Genomic DNA, 16,953 nt, shown 5'->3' with positions numbered 1-16,953 from the left:
GACTGCCCAGGTTCAAATCCTGGGTCTCTTTCTCATCGGCTGTGAGACTTGTGGCAAATTACTCAGCCTCTCTGTGCCTCTGTTTCCCCAACTGTAAAACAGGAGACAACAAAGCTTTTATGAAGACAAATGGCCCTCTGCCCCTGCTCTCCCCTCCCCTTGGGCAGCCCTGCCCCTCAGCAGCTCAATCTATCTCTTTCACCCTGTGAGCACACATCGTCCTATCCAAGACCTTCACTGTGCATTTCTGTGTCACCCCAAGTGTTTCTGAAGAGCATGTAGGGGGATGTGCGTGTCATTCTGTTTCTTCCACGCCACTGTTTGTTCTTTCACTCACTGTATCTGCAGCACACACACACCCCACCCCGTGCCCAGCATTTCTCTTCCTCTGTGTATAACAGGTACAGAGGCACTGAGGCAGATTCCCAGAAGCACGGCGTGCGCACTCAGGAACAGACTCACAGGCACGGAGACGTCCCTCCTCCGTTCACACATACACACAAGCACAGTCATATATGTCGGGGACAAACACCAGACCCCTGCCTGGGACTTCTACCTCCCCACTGAGCCCTGGTCTGGGGTCCCACACTGGCTCGCCCCCATCCACCAGGGTCTGACACATTTATCCCCCTGAAAAGGGCAGGACCAAAACATGACACCAACCCAGTCCCCATGGGGGCTGGCGGAATTTGGAGAGGTGAGCTTCATATCCGTGTCACATTCTACAGCCCCGAAGTACCCCACATCCGGTACCCAATTTGGGCCCCAGGTAGATGTGAGTCACCACACAGGTGAGCCTGGCTTTGCAATCAACAGCCCAGGCTCAGTCACAAGCAAGCTGACCTTGGGCAAATTGGGTAGCATCTACTCCATAGAGCTATTGAGATGGTTAAATGACAACATTTACCGCAGTGCCCAGCACATAGTAGATGCCAAACAAAAGCAGCCGTAGCCACTGCAGAGAAAGACCTCCCAGCACCCCCCAAATCTCCCCAAGCAACTGTCTTGCATGTTCCCCAACAGCCACCTTCCCCACCTCATAGTCCCCAATCTGGGGGGGGGCACAGTTGTGCCCAACCACACCAACAAGGCCCACCTTCTAACCCGTCCACTGGCTATCTCTTGCTCACGCGGTCACAGTGCCCGAAGTGTGGGTCCCAGTGCTTCCCAGTCCCCGCCCCAGAGCCCCATCCATCCCAGCAGATGGCCTTTCTCCTACTTGGCTGAAAAGATAGGTTTCTTTGACTTGCTCTTTCTCACTTCCAGATTTCACAATCCTCAGACCTTGTAACCTGCCCCTCGACCTTCCCCTCCGCTGAGAGGGAGGGTGACCTCCCTGCCGAGGCTGATCTGCCATCTGTTCTCCCATCCCACCTCCCCCCACCCTTCCTGGAAGCTGCTCCCATCCCTGGTCCTCTCTGGCCCTTGAATCTGCCACTTCTCCATCTCTGGCTCTTTCCACTCCTCCAGCAAGCCTGCGCAAGACTTTGCTTCTTCCACCACCCCCTTCAACCGACACACTTCAGAGAACAGCCTCTCCCACCACATCACCGACCACGCACTCCCACCTCTCACAGCCACAGTGTGGCTGCCACTGCCTCTGGGTTCACTCAGCTTGCTAAACCAGTCGGATGACTGCCCTGACTGCACATAAGGGCCTCCTCTCAGGCCCCCGACCCCTGAAGTGTGGCACTTCCATTCACGCCGGAAACACTCCTGAGTGCCTTCCTGTTCAGTGGGAAGCCCTCATGATATTGTTAAGCGTACTTCTAAGCCTGGTTTACACTGGTAAGAGAGGCTTCCTTATCCATGGTCATCACGGTACTCTACGGCAGAAGCCTGGAGTGGAGTCCTCTAAACTCTGCATACCAGTTGTGGCTGGTCACTGTGATACACACATAAACAGAGTTGGAATGACCCATTTTTTTTTTTTGGCCAACCGCTCACACTTGCTGCACCCAACACTCCAACTGTGCAGCTTGAATTTTCTCCTACAGAGTCCTAAGTCCCTCTTCTCCCAGCCTGTGCAGGGTATTGTGGGTGAGGCTGGGGGAGAGGGAGGGTGTGTGGACGGCTGGAGTCCTGCAAGAGGCAGCGAACACTTAGGAAACCAACGCCGTGTGTGCCAAACACCACGCCTGATGCTGAGGACACAGTTCAGCGAGGGAGGCAGCCATTAAACAGATGGACACGTGGATTAATCACAAGTGTAGGAAGTGCTCTGAAGAGCACGTACAAGATAATGATAACACCCACTGGAGGGAGAGGAACTAACAGAAAGACTACTTTGAACAATAGTCACTTCAGACCCCTCCTTCCTTGGCCTCTGCGACAGCGAATTCTAGCAGATTGCCTCCTGTCTGTCTGCCCACTCCTGCCATCCCTGTACGTTAGGACCTCACCATGCAGTCCTTGGATTCTTTCTCTCAGTCTGAAACCCTTAACTCTATCAAGAGCAATACTTCCGCCCTGGCCGGTTGGCTCAGCGGTAGAGAGTCGGCCTGGCGTGCGGGGGACCCGGGTTCGATTCCCGGCCAGGGCACACAGGAGAAGCGCCCATTTGCTTCTCCACCCCCATCCCCTCCTTCCTCTCTGTCTCTCTCTTCCCCTCCCGCAGCCAAGGCTCCATTGGAGCAAAGATGGCCCGGGCGCTGGGGATGGCTCCTTGGCCTCTGCCCCAGGCGCTAGAGTGGCTCTGGTCGCAACAGAGCGACGCCCCGGAGGGGCAGAGCATCGCCCCCTGGTGGGCAGAGCGTCGCCCCTGGTGGGCGTGCCAGGTGGATCCCGGTCGGGCGCATTCAGGAGTCTGTCTGACTGTCTCTCCCCGTTTCCGGCTTCAGAAAAAATAAAAAAAATAAAAAAAGAGCAATACTTCCAGCTGCATTCTGGCCATCACCGCCTACGTGATGAATGGGGTCCTGGAATGCAAGTTGGCCAAAACTAAACCCATCCCTGGTCCCATTTTCCTCAGTCAACTGCTTCTGACTTGTGTTTCCAGCCTTCCCAGTCTCCTAGACTCAGAAGCCCCAGGACCTCTCTGCCTTTCCCCTCTGCCATCAACGCCAAGTCAGACAAAGGCTTTGCCCTTAATATCTCTTAAATTTCTCCCTTCTTATCCCTCGACTAACTTCACATCCAACCACCTTCATTACATGGAGTCTAAACTATTTTAACAGCCTCCCAACTGGGCTCCCTGCTTCCAACCCACCCACCAAACAAGCCATTAATAGATTAACTATCTTAAATTACCACTTAGGACCAAGATATTCCACCCCTGCTAATTCATTTTCCACAAATAATCACTCAAGTACACAGAGATATGCATGAAGACATTCTCCACAGGATCGTTCACATCAATGAAATGCTGGAATTAACTGTCCATCAACAGGGGACCTGTTTACAAAATGACTCATTTCACAGTAGAATACCGTGCAACTGTTAAAAAAGGATCACCTAGATCTACATGTACGGTAACACAGAGAGACTGCCTCAACATATTAAGCAAAAAAGAAAAAAAAAACCAAAACGCATTGTGGGATAGGATGTAAAACATATGGTTGTTTTGTAAAGTTATAGATTATACGTATCTTTATCTTTGTGCACAAACACAGAAAAATCTGTTAAGGGGGAATAACTGTAGGGAGAAAGGGTTATTTTTTTATTATTTAGAAAATTTAATTTAATGGAGCAACATTGATCCATAAGAGTATACAGGTTTTAGGTAAACATTTCTATAGCATTTGAACTGTTGATTATAACTGGTGTATAACCATCACCCAAAGTCAAATCATTTTCCGTCACCGCATATTTGTCCAGGAGAGGGGGGAGAAAAAGTGTGTGGAAGGTTATCCCATAACCTATTCATTCAAGTATAAGGTGTATAGAGAAAAGTGCATAAACCTTAAGTGTATAGCTTGATGAATTTTCACAAATGAAACATCCCCATGTAATCAGCACCACGGTGAAGAATCAGACCTTTGCTAGGGTCCCCAAAGCCCACCGTGCCATCTTCCAGTCTCTATCTTGCTCCACAAGGGTAGCCACTGCCCTGATCTCTAACACCATATATTAGTTTTGTTTGGCTTTGAACTTTGTATACTAGGCATGGCCTTTCTTGAGAGAAGGGGTGTTTCTTCTGCTCACTATCAAGTTGATTGTAGGAGATCCATCCATATTGTTGTATGCAGTTGTAGATGAGATGGCTTATCGCCACTGTATGGAAATACTGCCATCTATTTATCCATTGTACTACTGTTGATGGGCATTTGATCTTTTTCCAGTTTGGGGCTATTAAAAATAATGCTGCTATAATTGCTTTAGTGTATGGCCTGGTGAATATTTGTGCACAGATCTCTTAGAAACATACCTAGGAGTGATTACTGGCCCATAGAGCAGGCACTCATTCAGCTTTAGAAGACATTGCCAAATAACTTCACAAAGTAATTGCACTAATTTATACTCCAACCAGCACACTGGGGAAAATTTCTCTTTTGTATGCCTTTATGTCTCTTGAAGTTTTACAGATAACGTGTTAATTCTATGATGTAAATAAAGATAAAATACAAATTCGTAAATAAGTCACACCTTTAATCACACTATAGTCCTATTTAAAACCTTGGAATGGCTCCCCTCTGCCTGTCAAATTAAGGTTCAGTTTTTGAACCCAAGTATTCAAGACTCTCCATTGCCCAATTCCCTCCCCATCTGCTCCTGGTCTCCCTCAGTGTCCACAGTCCAGCCCAGCTAGGCACCTCAGTGCTCACGTCCACCCTCAATAACTTCCTCACCCTGCTTTTCTCTCCCTTGCCTGCCTCCCTCCCTCCCTCCTTCATCTTCCCTATACACATTCTAATTATCCTCCAGAGTTAAGCTTTAAATAACACATAATTTATTGGGCACTCACCAAACTCTTAGGGCTTTCATGAAGATTAAATACAACAATAAGGTAATGTAATAATATAACAACATTTAATCCTCAGAACATCCTTGGTGGGTGGAGGCATTAAGTGAGCACTCCACAAAGGTGGCCATTATAAAAATTATTATTACCATTTTGCTAGATGCTATGCCAAGTGTCTGACACAGGCACCATCTCCTTTAATTCTCACAGGAAGTCATGAATTAGATAACTACTACCTGATTTTGCAGGGAGATAAAATAAGAATCAAGAAAACTAAGTAACTTTCCCAAGGCCAGACACAGCTATGAACAGCAGTGCCGGGTTTCAAGCCCAGGTCTTTCTGGCTCCAATACCATGATTTTGTCAAATCATTAACTCAGTTTGTTCTCCCACAAAATTCAAATGCCATCTCTTCCACAAGGACTCCCCTGATCAAATTACTTGAGCCCCAAGAGCCCTTTATATTCACCTCTACTGGTGTCTCTATTCCACGGCCCCTCTAAACAGTCCTCATTCAACCCAGTTGATGGCGACGGCGTAAGCCCATTCCTCCCGTATTGTCATTCAGCACCCTGGACAGCGCTCAGCCTGGCTCATCTCGCTAACCGCGTGTTTTTGGTTGAATCTGCTTCCTTCTTAGGATGTGTCCCCAAGGAACATGCAAATTCTCACTAGGTCGTCTATAATTGAGTGTGAATGTGTTTAATGTACCTTCTCCCCAAACCAACTGTTCATAAGGAACAGGGTAATAAAATGATGACAATGATAAATTATTAGAATATGTAACATTATTTTTAGCATTTACCCTGTACCAGACAAATATGTACACTATATAACATATTCTTTACACGTAATCTATAATATTATTTAGAACTCACCCATGCGTATATGTGTGTGTATGCTATATATATAATGTAACCATAACTCTGAGAGTCAAGTACTATTATCCTAATTTAACCAAAAGGAAACAGGCCCAGAGCAGTCCAGCAGCTTATCCAACGTTACACCAGACAAGATAGAGTTAGGTTTCAGACCCAGGTCTCTGTATACAAAGCATGCTCATCTAAGGAACCAGCATTCAGATCAAGGAAGTGAACATTGCCAATGTCCCCAGAAGCCCCCCCCCCAAAAGTACCAGTTACTTCCCCTCAAAAAGTAGCATTACCCTGACTTCTAACAGCACCGATTGGCTCTGACTATTTTGTACTTTTACACACACAGAATCACTGGTATACATTCTTTAGAGTCTGACTTCTTTCACTCAACATTATGCTTGTGAGGTTCATGTTGATTGTTCCATTGTAGTTCATTCATCTTCGTGGCTTTACTGTTGTTCACTGTGAGAATATATCAAAATTGTTCTCATCCTTTTCATTGTCGATGAGCATTTGGCTAGTTTCCAATCTGGGGATATTACAAATAGTTCTGTCAAACACAAACACATTCTTGTCCGTGTCTTTTGGGGACCACATGTGCACATTTCTTCTGGGCACATACCTAGGAGTGAAATTGTTGGGTCATAAGCTATAATTTGAAATGCTTTACAAATGGGTAAAGCATGATGCGGACTGAAAATGTTAACACATTACATTACCCTTCAGCAGGAAGCAATGTTCTGAAGAAATGAGGCTCAGGCCTGGAATATTTTGGGAAGAATAATGGTGAGAAAACAGTTAACTGTCTATCTGGCTCACATTTCTTTCCCCCAAATGTAATATTTGTTAAATGCATGTATAAAGGGCAGAGAGCACCCAGGACAGGAGACAAAGGTGTGAAAAAGGCATGGAACACAGTAGGCATTAAATAAATGCTGGGCTATTATAACTAACCATTCAAAGGTCAATGGGATCAATGGCTTACTGATATTATCTCTCATAATCTGTCCTCATTTTATTGATTCTAAGACATTTTTTCAACATCTCTAAAATTAAGATATGAGTGACAACCGATGGCAAGTCAGAGGTGAATTGTGACGTTTTATTTTTCTTGGTGGTATATACAATAAACCCATGACTTGAGAGTGAATGCCGCTTAGACACTATTAAGTGCAGTCTTCACACGATCCCCCAGACTCGGGACAGCGGACTGTCCGTGGTGCTGACCAGGAATGGAGGCCAAGGCTTGCCTGGGGCAAAGGTGACAGTTCACAGATCTCAAAAACAACAACCCCATCCCAGGCTTGTTATTAAACCACAATTCCTTTCCACTGGCTTGCTGATGCCTCAAAGTCCACTGTTCCACATGGACTTTCTGAGCTCAATCAGAACCTATGATAGGTGCTCAACTTACATCCATTTAATCTTCACAACCACTATTGTCTTCATTTTTCCGAAGAGAACGCTGAGTCAGGGGGGTCAATGAGCCTCCCTTAGATGGCAGAGTTGCCGCTAAGCGGGAGCAGATCAGAGCACACTTTTCCCTTTAGGCTGCTTTACACTGGGGAAGGGATAGGGGGTGGGGCAGTCAATGCCTCGGATCTTTTTCCAAGATGATTTAAAGGGTAAAATGGAAGAGATCATAAAGATGCAAAAATTAAATGGGTGGGAGCAAGGGAGGCAAGGGGCCCATGATAAGGATTGAAGAACACTAGATGGTGAGAATCTGAAGAGCTTGAGAGGATCAACTGGGTAATGTATATGAATGTACTTTGTAACTCTGCCCCTGGAATGAAATGTATTCTTCTCATTCATCCAATAAAATAGACATTTACTGAGCTCATCCTCTATGCCGTGCTTTTCTTGGCATTAGGGATTCTAATACGACACAGTCATTGTCTTTCAGGAACATACAGTTAGTAGAGGGGGAGGGAGGATGAAACAGACAAGTAATTAACATTCATTCAACAAACTCTTACTAAGTGCCCATTCAGGATCTGTGCTGGAGATTCATAACACAGAAGAATTACACCCAGAGCTTGCCGAAACCCCCAGTGTACCAGGAGACAGACAAGTAAAGGGGCAATTATAACACAAGGCATTATAATTACAACAGTATGGTTCAAGAGCAGAATATACACATATTGTAAGAGTAATAAGAGGAGTAATTAATACAGCATTGGAAGTTGAAGGAGGCTCTGGGTTGTCAATAGAATTATTTCAATACTGAATTGAAGTTGATTGCAAATAAAATCATAAAAGATTTTATTGTAGATGCAAGCACTACCTTCTGGAAGTTTACAACCGAGAACTATCCTGCTAAGTGAAAACACGGAGGGAGAAGGTAAAAATGTGGAACCAAAATATAAACCGAAGGCAGAGTTATGAATGCCCTCATAAGGAGGGGGAGGTCCTATACCCAGCAGGTATGGTCAGGGGGAAGCCATTCACTCTATTCCAGCTAGCATGGGTGCAGACTTCCTGAAGAAGGGGGACTCTCAGCAATCACTGGAAGGAAGACAAGTTACAGTCCCCACAAGTGGCTGCCTTTCCCTGGGAAGCCATTCCCACCTGCACCTTGGAAAAGCTGGGCAGCTCCAGAAGAAGTTGGGTTGCGGATCACAGGTAGCGTCTTTGGGCACAGTGCTCAAGGCTTTTGTGATCTGCCCCGAGCCTACACACGACCAGTCAACGCCATGCACATACCCGGTGTTCCATCCATACTGGGTTACTCATCGTTCACCAAACACAGCCCACATACTTCCGTCTTCTGTAGAGCACAGGCTCTGCAGCCAGAATAACTGGGCTTGTCTGAGACTTGGAGCGTCCCTCTGCTACTTGCTGAGAACACTAAAGAAAGCTACTGAGCTTCTCTGAGCCTCAGTTCCCTCATAAGATAGAAATAAATCCTGACCAGATGGTGGCGCAGTGGATAGAGCGTCGGACTGGGATGACGAGGACCCAGGTTCGAGACCCCAAGGTCACTGGTTTGAGCGCGGGCTCATCTGGTTCAAGCAAAAAGCTCATCAGCTTGGACCCAAGGTCTCTGGCTTGAGCAAGGGGTTACTCGGTCTGCTGAAGGCCCACAGTCAAGGCACAGATGAGAAAGCAATCAATGAACAACTAAGGTGTTGCAACAAAAAAACTGATGATTGATGCTTCTCATCTCTCTCTGTTCCTGTCTGTCCCTATCTATCCCTCTCTCTGACTCTGTAAAAAAAAAGAAAAAAAAGATAGAAATAAATAATAGCATCCACTTCACATATTATTGGAAAGATTAAATGTATTGGTCAGTTCTCATTAGGTTGTGCTACAGTAACAAGTGACCCCCCCCCTCCCAAATCTCAGTGGCTTTGAGAACAAAGGTTTAGTTCTTGCTTGGATTAAACATCCTTTGTGAGTTCACTGTGGCTCTATCCCATGGATGTTTTGGGGGATTCAGGACGGAGGAGGCAGCCTTATCAAGGACGTGCTGATCTCATGGCAGGGTGAAATCAGGAATGGTGGAACCCAAGTTCTTCCAGCCACTGCACTTTTTTCCCAATTACATTGTACAAAAGAAAAGGTAAGAAATATGCCACCTCATAATGTGAGAAAGCCAGAAGTGCAGGGGAGGGGTGAGGAGCTCTCTCCCCTGCACACACATTGAAAAGAGACTTCATCAAGCTACCAAATGATATGCTGTAACAAGGCAGCCTGTTAGCCCATCATAGCACAGGTCCACATTAATTGTAAAATAAATCCTCTCGTGCCCCTTGCGGGGCTGAACTCAATGACATATGTGCAGTGATGGCCACGAAAAGATAAAGGCACGCAGTAGATTATAACTGCAATTATCAACACATAGTGTTATCGAGCTGCTCTGAGACGGACGGCACTGCGCCCAATTCCCAGGAACTCTCAGAAAACTGAGGCTTTGCAAACTGAAGCAGTTCACTCACAGTCCCACAGCCAGTAAGTGTGTGGGGGGGAGGCAAGGTGCAACACAAACCCATCCCCCTCCACACAAAGAGCTGAATGCAAGGTTCCCAGCAGCATTATTCCTATGAATCAAAAAGTGCAAATGATCCCAATGTTCACCGGCTGATGAACAAGCAAAATGTAGTCTATCCTGACATCGGAATATTACTCAGCCATCAAAAGGAACAAAGTACTGAAAAATGCTACAACATACATAAGCCTTGAAAATAAGGAATACGAAAGGAGGCAGTCAAGAAACAACCCTATTCAATGACTATTTACAGAAAATATCCAGAATAGGCAAAACCAAAGGAACAGAAGGCATACTAGTGGTTGCCGGGGGCTAGAGTGAGGGGAGAATAAAAAGTGACTACTAATGAGTATAACTGTTTCTTGTTGGGTGATAAAAATGTTCCACAATTGATTGTGCTGATGACTACATAACTGAATGTACTAAAAACCTGCTGAGTTGAACACTTTAAATAGGCGAAGTGTATGCTATGTAATTTTATTTCAACATAGTGCATCTTTATATGTCTACGTATATATCCATCTCATCTCCCAGGCCCTGCTCTTGACCCCACTCTACACTGACTCCCAGAGGGTCAGGGAGCCAGTGGTACAGGGGTGGGTGAGGCTTCTTCAGGCCAGCACTGGCCTCTGCCAGCATGTGAAGCCTGTTCTTAGAGCACACACAGACACCTGTCTCCCCACAGAAGCACACCACATAAAAACAGGTGGCGGGCACATGGAGGGCGAGGGGGTGGGGCTCCTTCCTCTCAGCACCACCAGGGCAGACCTTCTGTCTGTGCCCCAGGCCCCCCACTGCCACCTTCCTCAGTCTATACCCTTGGTCAGCTTGAACTAGCCAGGATCCACGGGGACCAGTTGAAACCCGCTAGAAGCACCCGTCACCAGCACTCACCGGAGGAAACCGGCCTAGGATGAGCTGTCCTCAGCACCGGAGGCTGCTGGCGACGCTGGCCTCAAGCACCACATCCCCTGTTGCTCCCTCTCAGCTCCTCCAAGTCTCATGACGCCTTAAAATCCAGTCCCTTTCTGCACTGCGCTACAGGAGGACGGCTAAGTGTGCCCACTGCAGCTTTCCAGGCAAGAACGTCCCTGCACACCTGCCTAACGCAGGTGGGGGCGGGGGGGAGTGTCTCACACTCCTTGGATGGAAGTTCAATCCTTTATTTGCAAACAGTTGAAACAAAAATCTCCCTTGATTCGGCCTTGGCAGAGCTGCAGAGCTGCTGGGCCCCGTCTTGGCGAAGGAGCCTCAGTTTCTTTCTGCTCCCTCCAAGGAGGGCAGGGAAGTGACCTGCAAAGGTGCCTGGCACTCAGCAGGTACTCCATACCCATCCAGGAAACCAGAGCCTGCAATGCTTTCAAATTACAGCTCCATGCTTCTCAGGCTTTAATGTGCAAATGAATCACCCGGGGATCTTGTTAAAATACAGATTCACAGATGTGCTAACTCCAACGGCCTTTCCAGCCCATTGCCAATAAACAAGCATTTGGGGGGGGGACAGATTCAGACTCAGTAGGTGCAAGTGGGCTTGGGATTCTGCATTTCTAACACCTCCTGGGTGAGGCCCGTGCTGCTGGTCTATGGCCCCCACTTAGAACAGCAAGACTTCAGCCCATCTCACTCACTCTTTTTTCCTGATTTCTTTGCCTTCCTTGGTTGTGCAACCATCCTCGTGAGAAGCTGATGAAAGATATGCTCTCTTTCCTTAGAAAACTACCTGCCAGCACATCCACACAATATGTTGCCTGAAATTCTGAGGCTTGCAGTAAAACCTTTCTTCTGGACAGTTTTTGTGGAAAAGAGGATGCAGTAGAAAACGGGGGTGGGGATGGGCTCGTCAGAGCGTCGGGGCTACTGGGTCCGGTCCCTGCTTCACTATGGACTTCCTGTGTGACATCAGACAAGTTTCTGCCTGTCTCTGAGTTTTAGTTAGTTTCCCCCACCATGGCAGGACTGGACTAGATTATGATGATAAATACGTCTTCTTATTTTTGCCAACTCTGGTAGCTGTTACCTAAAATATCCTATGTTAAGAATTCTTAGTCTGTCTAGACTTGGCAGAAAAGGGTACCATGATTGATTGGTGATTCCTGTCATGGTCCCAGGAAACCAGGGGGGGGGATGGGAGCTTAATTAATTGGTGATGTCTGCTAAGGTCCCAGGCCTAGAGGGCCCTTGGAGCTGTGACACTCTATAGCTTATTTAGAGTCATCCCAGACTGGGGAGAGAGAAAGTCTGCGCTTCTCCTCAAGGGGGCAGGAAGAGATAACTCTTTAAGCTGCTGCCTTCTCAAACCTGCCACCCTGCAGCCCCCTTTGAGAGCAGGTAGCAGAATCCCTGCTCCATGACAGAAAGACAGCATGTCCTTGTGCTCCCATCCTTGGCTATTTTTAACTCCAAGGACAGAGGTTCAGGCAGAAGCTCAAACACAGAAGGGCTGCCACAGGCCACCCAGACTGAGGGAGGGGAGGCTGCCACCCTCCCTTCATCCCCAAGTTGCTCCATTGTTGGCCAAGTGAGACTCACGGCAAGCTCCCCAGGGACAGGAGAAGGTTCCTCACCTCGCTTCCTGCGTGAATTCTTCCACGCCTCTGCCCACTTCCCCAGGCTAGCCAGTGCCCCTCCTCGGCTCAGCCGCAGACCCTCTGCCCGTCCCTATCTATCCCACTACACCTGTATCTGCCCGTTCATGCATCCAGCCCCTACACATGCTGGGCCTTGTACTAGTGCCGAGGACACAGCATCAAGCGTGTTAGACGTGGGTCCTTGTCCGCTAAGCCCATCCAGGCTGGGGGAGGGGGGGCTGCAAACAAGATGGCCACAATTCTGCAGTTAACAGCTACTTGGTAGGGAGTACACCGTGGTCATCCCCATGCCTGTGAGTCCTCAAGAGCTGGGAGGTTCTTTCTCACCTTTCTATCTCCAAAACCTAAGACCTCACCTGGCACAGAGGAGGGTGCAGGGTATATCTGTTGAGTTATTATTACCTGAGACAGCTACTGCTTAAATCCAGAAACAGCTTCTGGGACTCCCGGATCCTACAGGAAGGAGTCCATCTCCGACTAAGTGAGATGCATTCACTCACTCCCTTCACCACGCCTTTTCTTGAGCATTTTCTGTATGTTAAGTGCTGCTGTAGGCACTGGAGCTAGTGCAAAAAGCGAAATAAGGGACACCCAGTGACCTCCTAAGGCTCCCATCTAGAAGAGGCAAGCAAACCTTAAACCACACAAATAGACAAAGATATAGAGGGTGACAGGTGAGTGGAGGGATGGGTGTTTCATTTCTAAATAGAGGTTAGGGAGGCCTCACTATGACCTGTGGGTAAGAATGAGCCAGGTGGACATCTGGGGGGAAAGTGCTCCCAACACAGAGACTGCAAACAGACAGACCCTGAACCGCATTTACGTCTGCACGTTTGACAAACAAGGAAGCCGGAGCGGCTGGAGCGAAATGAGGAGGGGGAGAGGGTGGTATGAAATGAACTTTGAGATGGTGTGGCCGGCAAGGAAGTCCAGACTTTGGGAAGAAGACGCCACTTGCATCAAGCCTGGCATGCAGCGGATGGACACAATGGTGAGGAGGGAAAAGATGATGCCGACACAAGCAGCCAGCATTCACTGGGCACTGACCACGTGCCAGGCGCTATGCTCGACCACCGAATGTGGATCTGGGGCTGGGGTGCCCAAGATAGTAGCCACTAGCGACATGTGACCACTTAAACTAATTAACCCATGAAATAGGTCCTATATAATTCCCACTTTACAGAGGTACGACCAAAGGTACACAGCTTGGAGGCGGCGGGGCTGGGACAGGAATGCCAGCGGCCTGCAGCCAATCCGCTGTCTCCCTGATCCCACCAGCCCGGCTGCACATGCGCCGTGAGTACAAGTTCCTTTCCCTCCCAGAGTTCTTAAACCATTTGGATTCCTTTGAAAATCTTTTGAAAGCGGCTTTTCCTCATTTGAAAAATTCTGGTTTTCTCCAAAAATAAAAAAATAAGACGCACAATGACACAACTTGTACATAATTTCAAGAGGTTCAAGGTTATGAACTCAGGCCCTGAAAAGTAAGTGCTTCGCAAACACTGGTAGCAAAAGCAAGAATTGTCAGTTGTCTAAAGTGGCAGGAGGGGAACATGGGCTCCCAAAACACCAGCTAAAACTACTTTGACAACTTGTCAAGAGACTCCTGGGAGGGAGACACGGGCAGATTCACTGTATCTCATTTAAACCCCATTGTAACCCGGTGAGGTGACTGTTGGTATGCCCCTTTTACAAATGAGGAAACTGAAGCACAGAGAGAGGCTATGATTGCCCAAGATCACACCACTGGAGCTAGACTCGACCCCAGACCTCAGTCTCCATTCCAGACCGCTTCTTTCTGGATTCTCTAACTGTACCTTTTTATCTCTCCAGAGAGGGTTAAAAACTTGTGCAAGGTCTCATAGCCCAGCACATAGAGAGAGCTGGGTCCAGGGCTTGGTTGCCCAAGATAATAGCCACTAGCCACATGTGACCACTTACACTATTTAAAATGTTTTAAAAGTTAAGAATCTGGTTCCTCAGTTGCACTAACCACATTTCAGGAGCTGAACAGTCACCTGTGGCCTTCATCACAGAAGTTTTTATTGAGCAGTGCTGCTTTACAGCTTGTCTCCTCTCAACCCAGGGTTTTCCCACTGTCGGGGGCTACCAGAGGTGAGATTTGCATGATTACTGAAGTGGGTGGAAGGGGTGACCGAATAGAGCGGCTTAAGGTGGCACAAGAGGGCAAGCAAGCTCAGAGAAAGGCTCGTAGGAAGAAAGCCCAAGGCAACATCTTATATAGGATGAAAGGCATAAGAACCACTGGCTTGGGACCCCCCTCGCCAGCAGCGAACACGCCTGGACGTCTGATTACAGGAACCCATTTCCAGCTACATCACTCCTTCCCTCGTTGATGTGTGTGGGTTCTTTACAAGGGAGCAGGGACTTTCAACCAGTGGAGGGAGGTCAGGCTAAATGGCAGTCCCCTGGGAGAGGGAACTCAGTAGTCAAAGCTCCTGCTGACTTCCCTGGGGAGGCAAGGGGACCAGGAGCAGGGGGCATTCTATAGCCAGCAGAGGCCAGCCTGGGACCCAACAGATCACGTAGGGCCTGGACTTGGGGAAGACACACTGAGTATGGGGCAGTGACTCAGGGGCTGCAGACAGTGGACAAGCTGTCAGCTGCACCTGCAGCTGCCAGAGCAGATCTGAAGACCCCGACCTCACTCAGGCTGCAAACCCAACCAGGAGCAGCTGGCCGAGCAACCAGGCCACCCGGCGCTCCTCGGGGTCTCCTTTATCTGCAAGATGCTCAGAGACATCAGAACTGGATTTTCCTGATGGAATATTGTGGAGGGAGAGAAGAAAGGACCACAGATCTGTCCTGAAACTGCCTGGAACAGAGGAGACCCTGGAGGCTATGCTGGGGAAGTCCCTTAACCTTGAGCATAATGGTCCCTCCCAGCCTCCCTTCCTTCCTGTCTTCCTTCACATACGGACAATCGTGGCCCTGGCCGGTTGGCTCAGTGGTAGAGCATCGGCCTGCCGTGCGGGGGACCTGGATTCGATTCCTGGCCGGGGCACATAGGAGAGGCGCCCATTTGCTTCTCCACCCACCCTCCTTCCTCTCTGTCTCTCTCTTCCCCTCCCGCAGCCGAGGCTCCATTGGAGCAGGGATGGCCCGGGTGCTGGGGATGGCTCCTTGGCCTCTGCCCTGGGCGCTAGAGTGGCTCTGGTCGACGACCCCGGAGGGGCAGAGCATCGCCCCCTGGTGGGCAGAGCGTTGCCCCTGGTGGGCGTGCTGGGTGGATCCCGGTCGGGCGCATGCGGGAGTCTGTCTGGCTGTCTCTCCCCATTTCCAGCTTCAGGAAAAGAAAAAAAAATACAAAAAAACAACAACACAAAACACATACGGACAATTGCAAAAGGCTATAAGAAGGGGGGAGAAAGGAAGAGTATTCAATGGAAGACAGATTCAATTCCTTCCCTTCTTTCATCAGCTGAGTGGACTTTCAAAACTCCCTAAGCCTCTGAGCTTCATCTTCCTATCAGTAAAAGGTGGATGGATTTCCTACTGCTTCCTCCGCCAGCCGCTCTGTGTGGCTCAGGTAATACTAATACTGATAATGGCGACAGCCATTGTTTAGTAAGAACTTTTTCATGATGCGCTCCGCCGCCTACAATAGGGTTGGGCATTCATTCAGTACTCAGTAAAAACCTTTAGGATGTTGAATTTACCATGTAAATGTTCTATGTAGTAGTAGTAATACTACTAGTAAATTATTATAAAGTGAGTGTCTCACTACTGGACCGAGCTCGTATCACACATTATACTCAATCCTTCCAGTGGCCTGAGAGGCATGTGCTATTATTACCTCCATTTAGGAGACAGGACACTGAGACACAGGGAGGCTAACTGGTTTTGAGTCAAAGCTAATAGGGTAGGACAACAAAAGGGAAGTGGTTTAAGTGACAGTCTGTCTGACTTTAAAACCTATGCAGTTTTTGCCTTCAAATTAATAAGCAGTTTGTAGTCAAGGGACTGTACATTTTTGATTTTCAGTATCATCACTGTGTTAGAATTAATGGCAAAGGTCTGGGCACAAGGGAAGAAGGACGCTGTGTAGCTGAGCTGTTTGTCCATAGAAGGAACTGCCCTGAAAGGCTGTGAGCTCCTTCCACCGTCATCCAGGAGAGCCTGGACTGGGGGCGAGGGCACGGTCCCCAGATGGGAGCCTGGATGGGCACCGTGAATCCCAAATGTACATGGTCGAACACCAAAACCACCTCGGAGGCTTGTGAAGGAACAATTTCCAGGTCCATCTGAGACTTTTAATTGTGTTGTCTGGATTGGAGCTCAGGATTCTGGGTTGGAGCTCAGGATTCTGGGGTGGTGCTCAGGATTCTGGGTTGGTGCTCAGGATTCTGGGTTGCTGCTCAGGATTCTGGATTGGAGCTCGGGATTCTGGGTTGGTGCTCAGGATTCTGGGTTGGTGCTCAGGATTCTGGGTTGGAGCTCAGGATTCTGGGTTGGTGCTCAGGATTCTGGGTTGGCGCTCAGGATTCTGGGTTGGAGCTCAGGATTCTGGGTTGGTGCTCAGGATTCTGGGTTGGAGCTCAGGATCCTGGTCCCCGATAGAAAGGCATGTGCAAAGCA

At 48.3% G+C, this 16,953-nt stretch overlaps 2 protein-coding genes across 2 annotated transcripts in view; one reads left to right on the top strand and one right to left on the bottom strand.

The window, feature by feature from the left end:
- KCNK15 (potassium two pore domain channel subfamily K member 15) overlaps positions 1-16,953 on the top strand; it is a 284,394-nt gene that overhangs the window by 25,007 nt on the left and 242,434 nt on the right. The gene's annotated exons all lie outside the window — the stretch shown is intronic.
- Positions 1-16,953, bottom strand: part of RIMS4 (regulating synaptic membrane exocytosis 4) — a 52,014-nt gene that overhangs the window by 15,382 nt on the left and 19,679 nt on the right. The gene's annotated exons all lie outside the window — the stretch shown is intronic.

Source organism: Saccopteryx bilineata, chromosome 6, assembly GCF_036850765.1.
Source record: "Saccopteryx bilineata isolate mSacBil1 chromosome 6, mSacBil1_pri_phased_curated, whole genome shotgun sequence".
Lineage (NCBI taxonomy): Eukaryota > Metazoa > Chordata > Mammalia > Chiroptera > Emballonuridae > Saccopteryx > Saccopteryx bilineata.
This window is presented reverse-complemented; position numbering and strand designations above follow the sequence as displayed.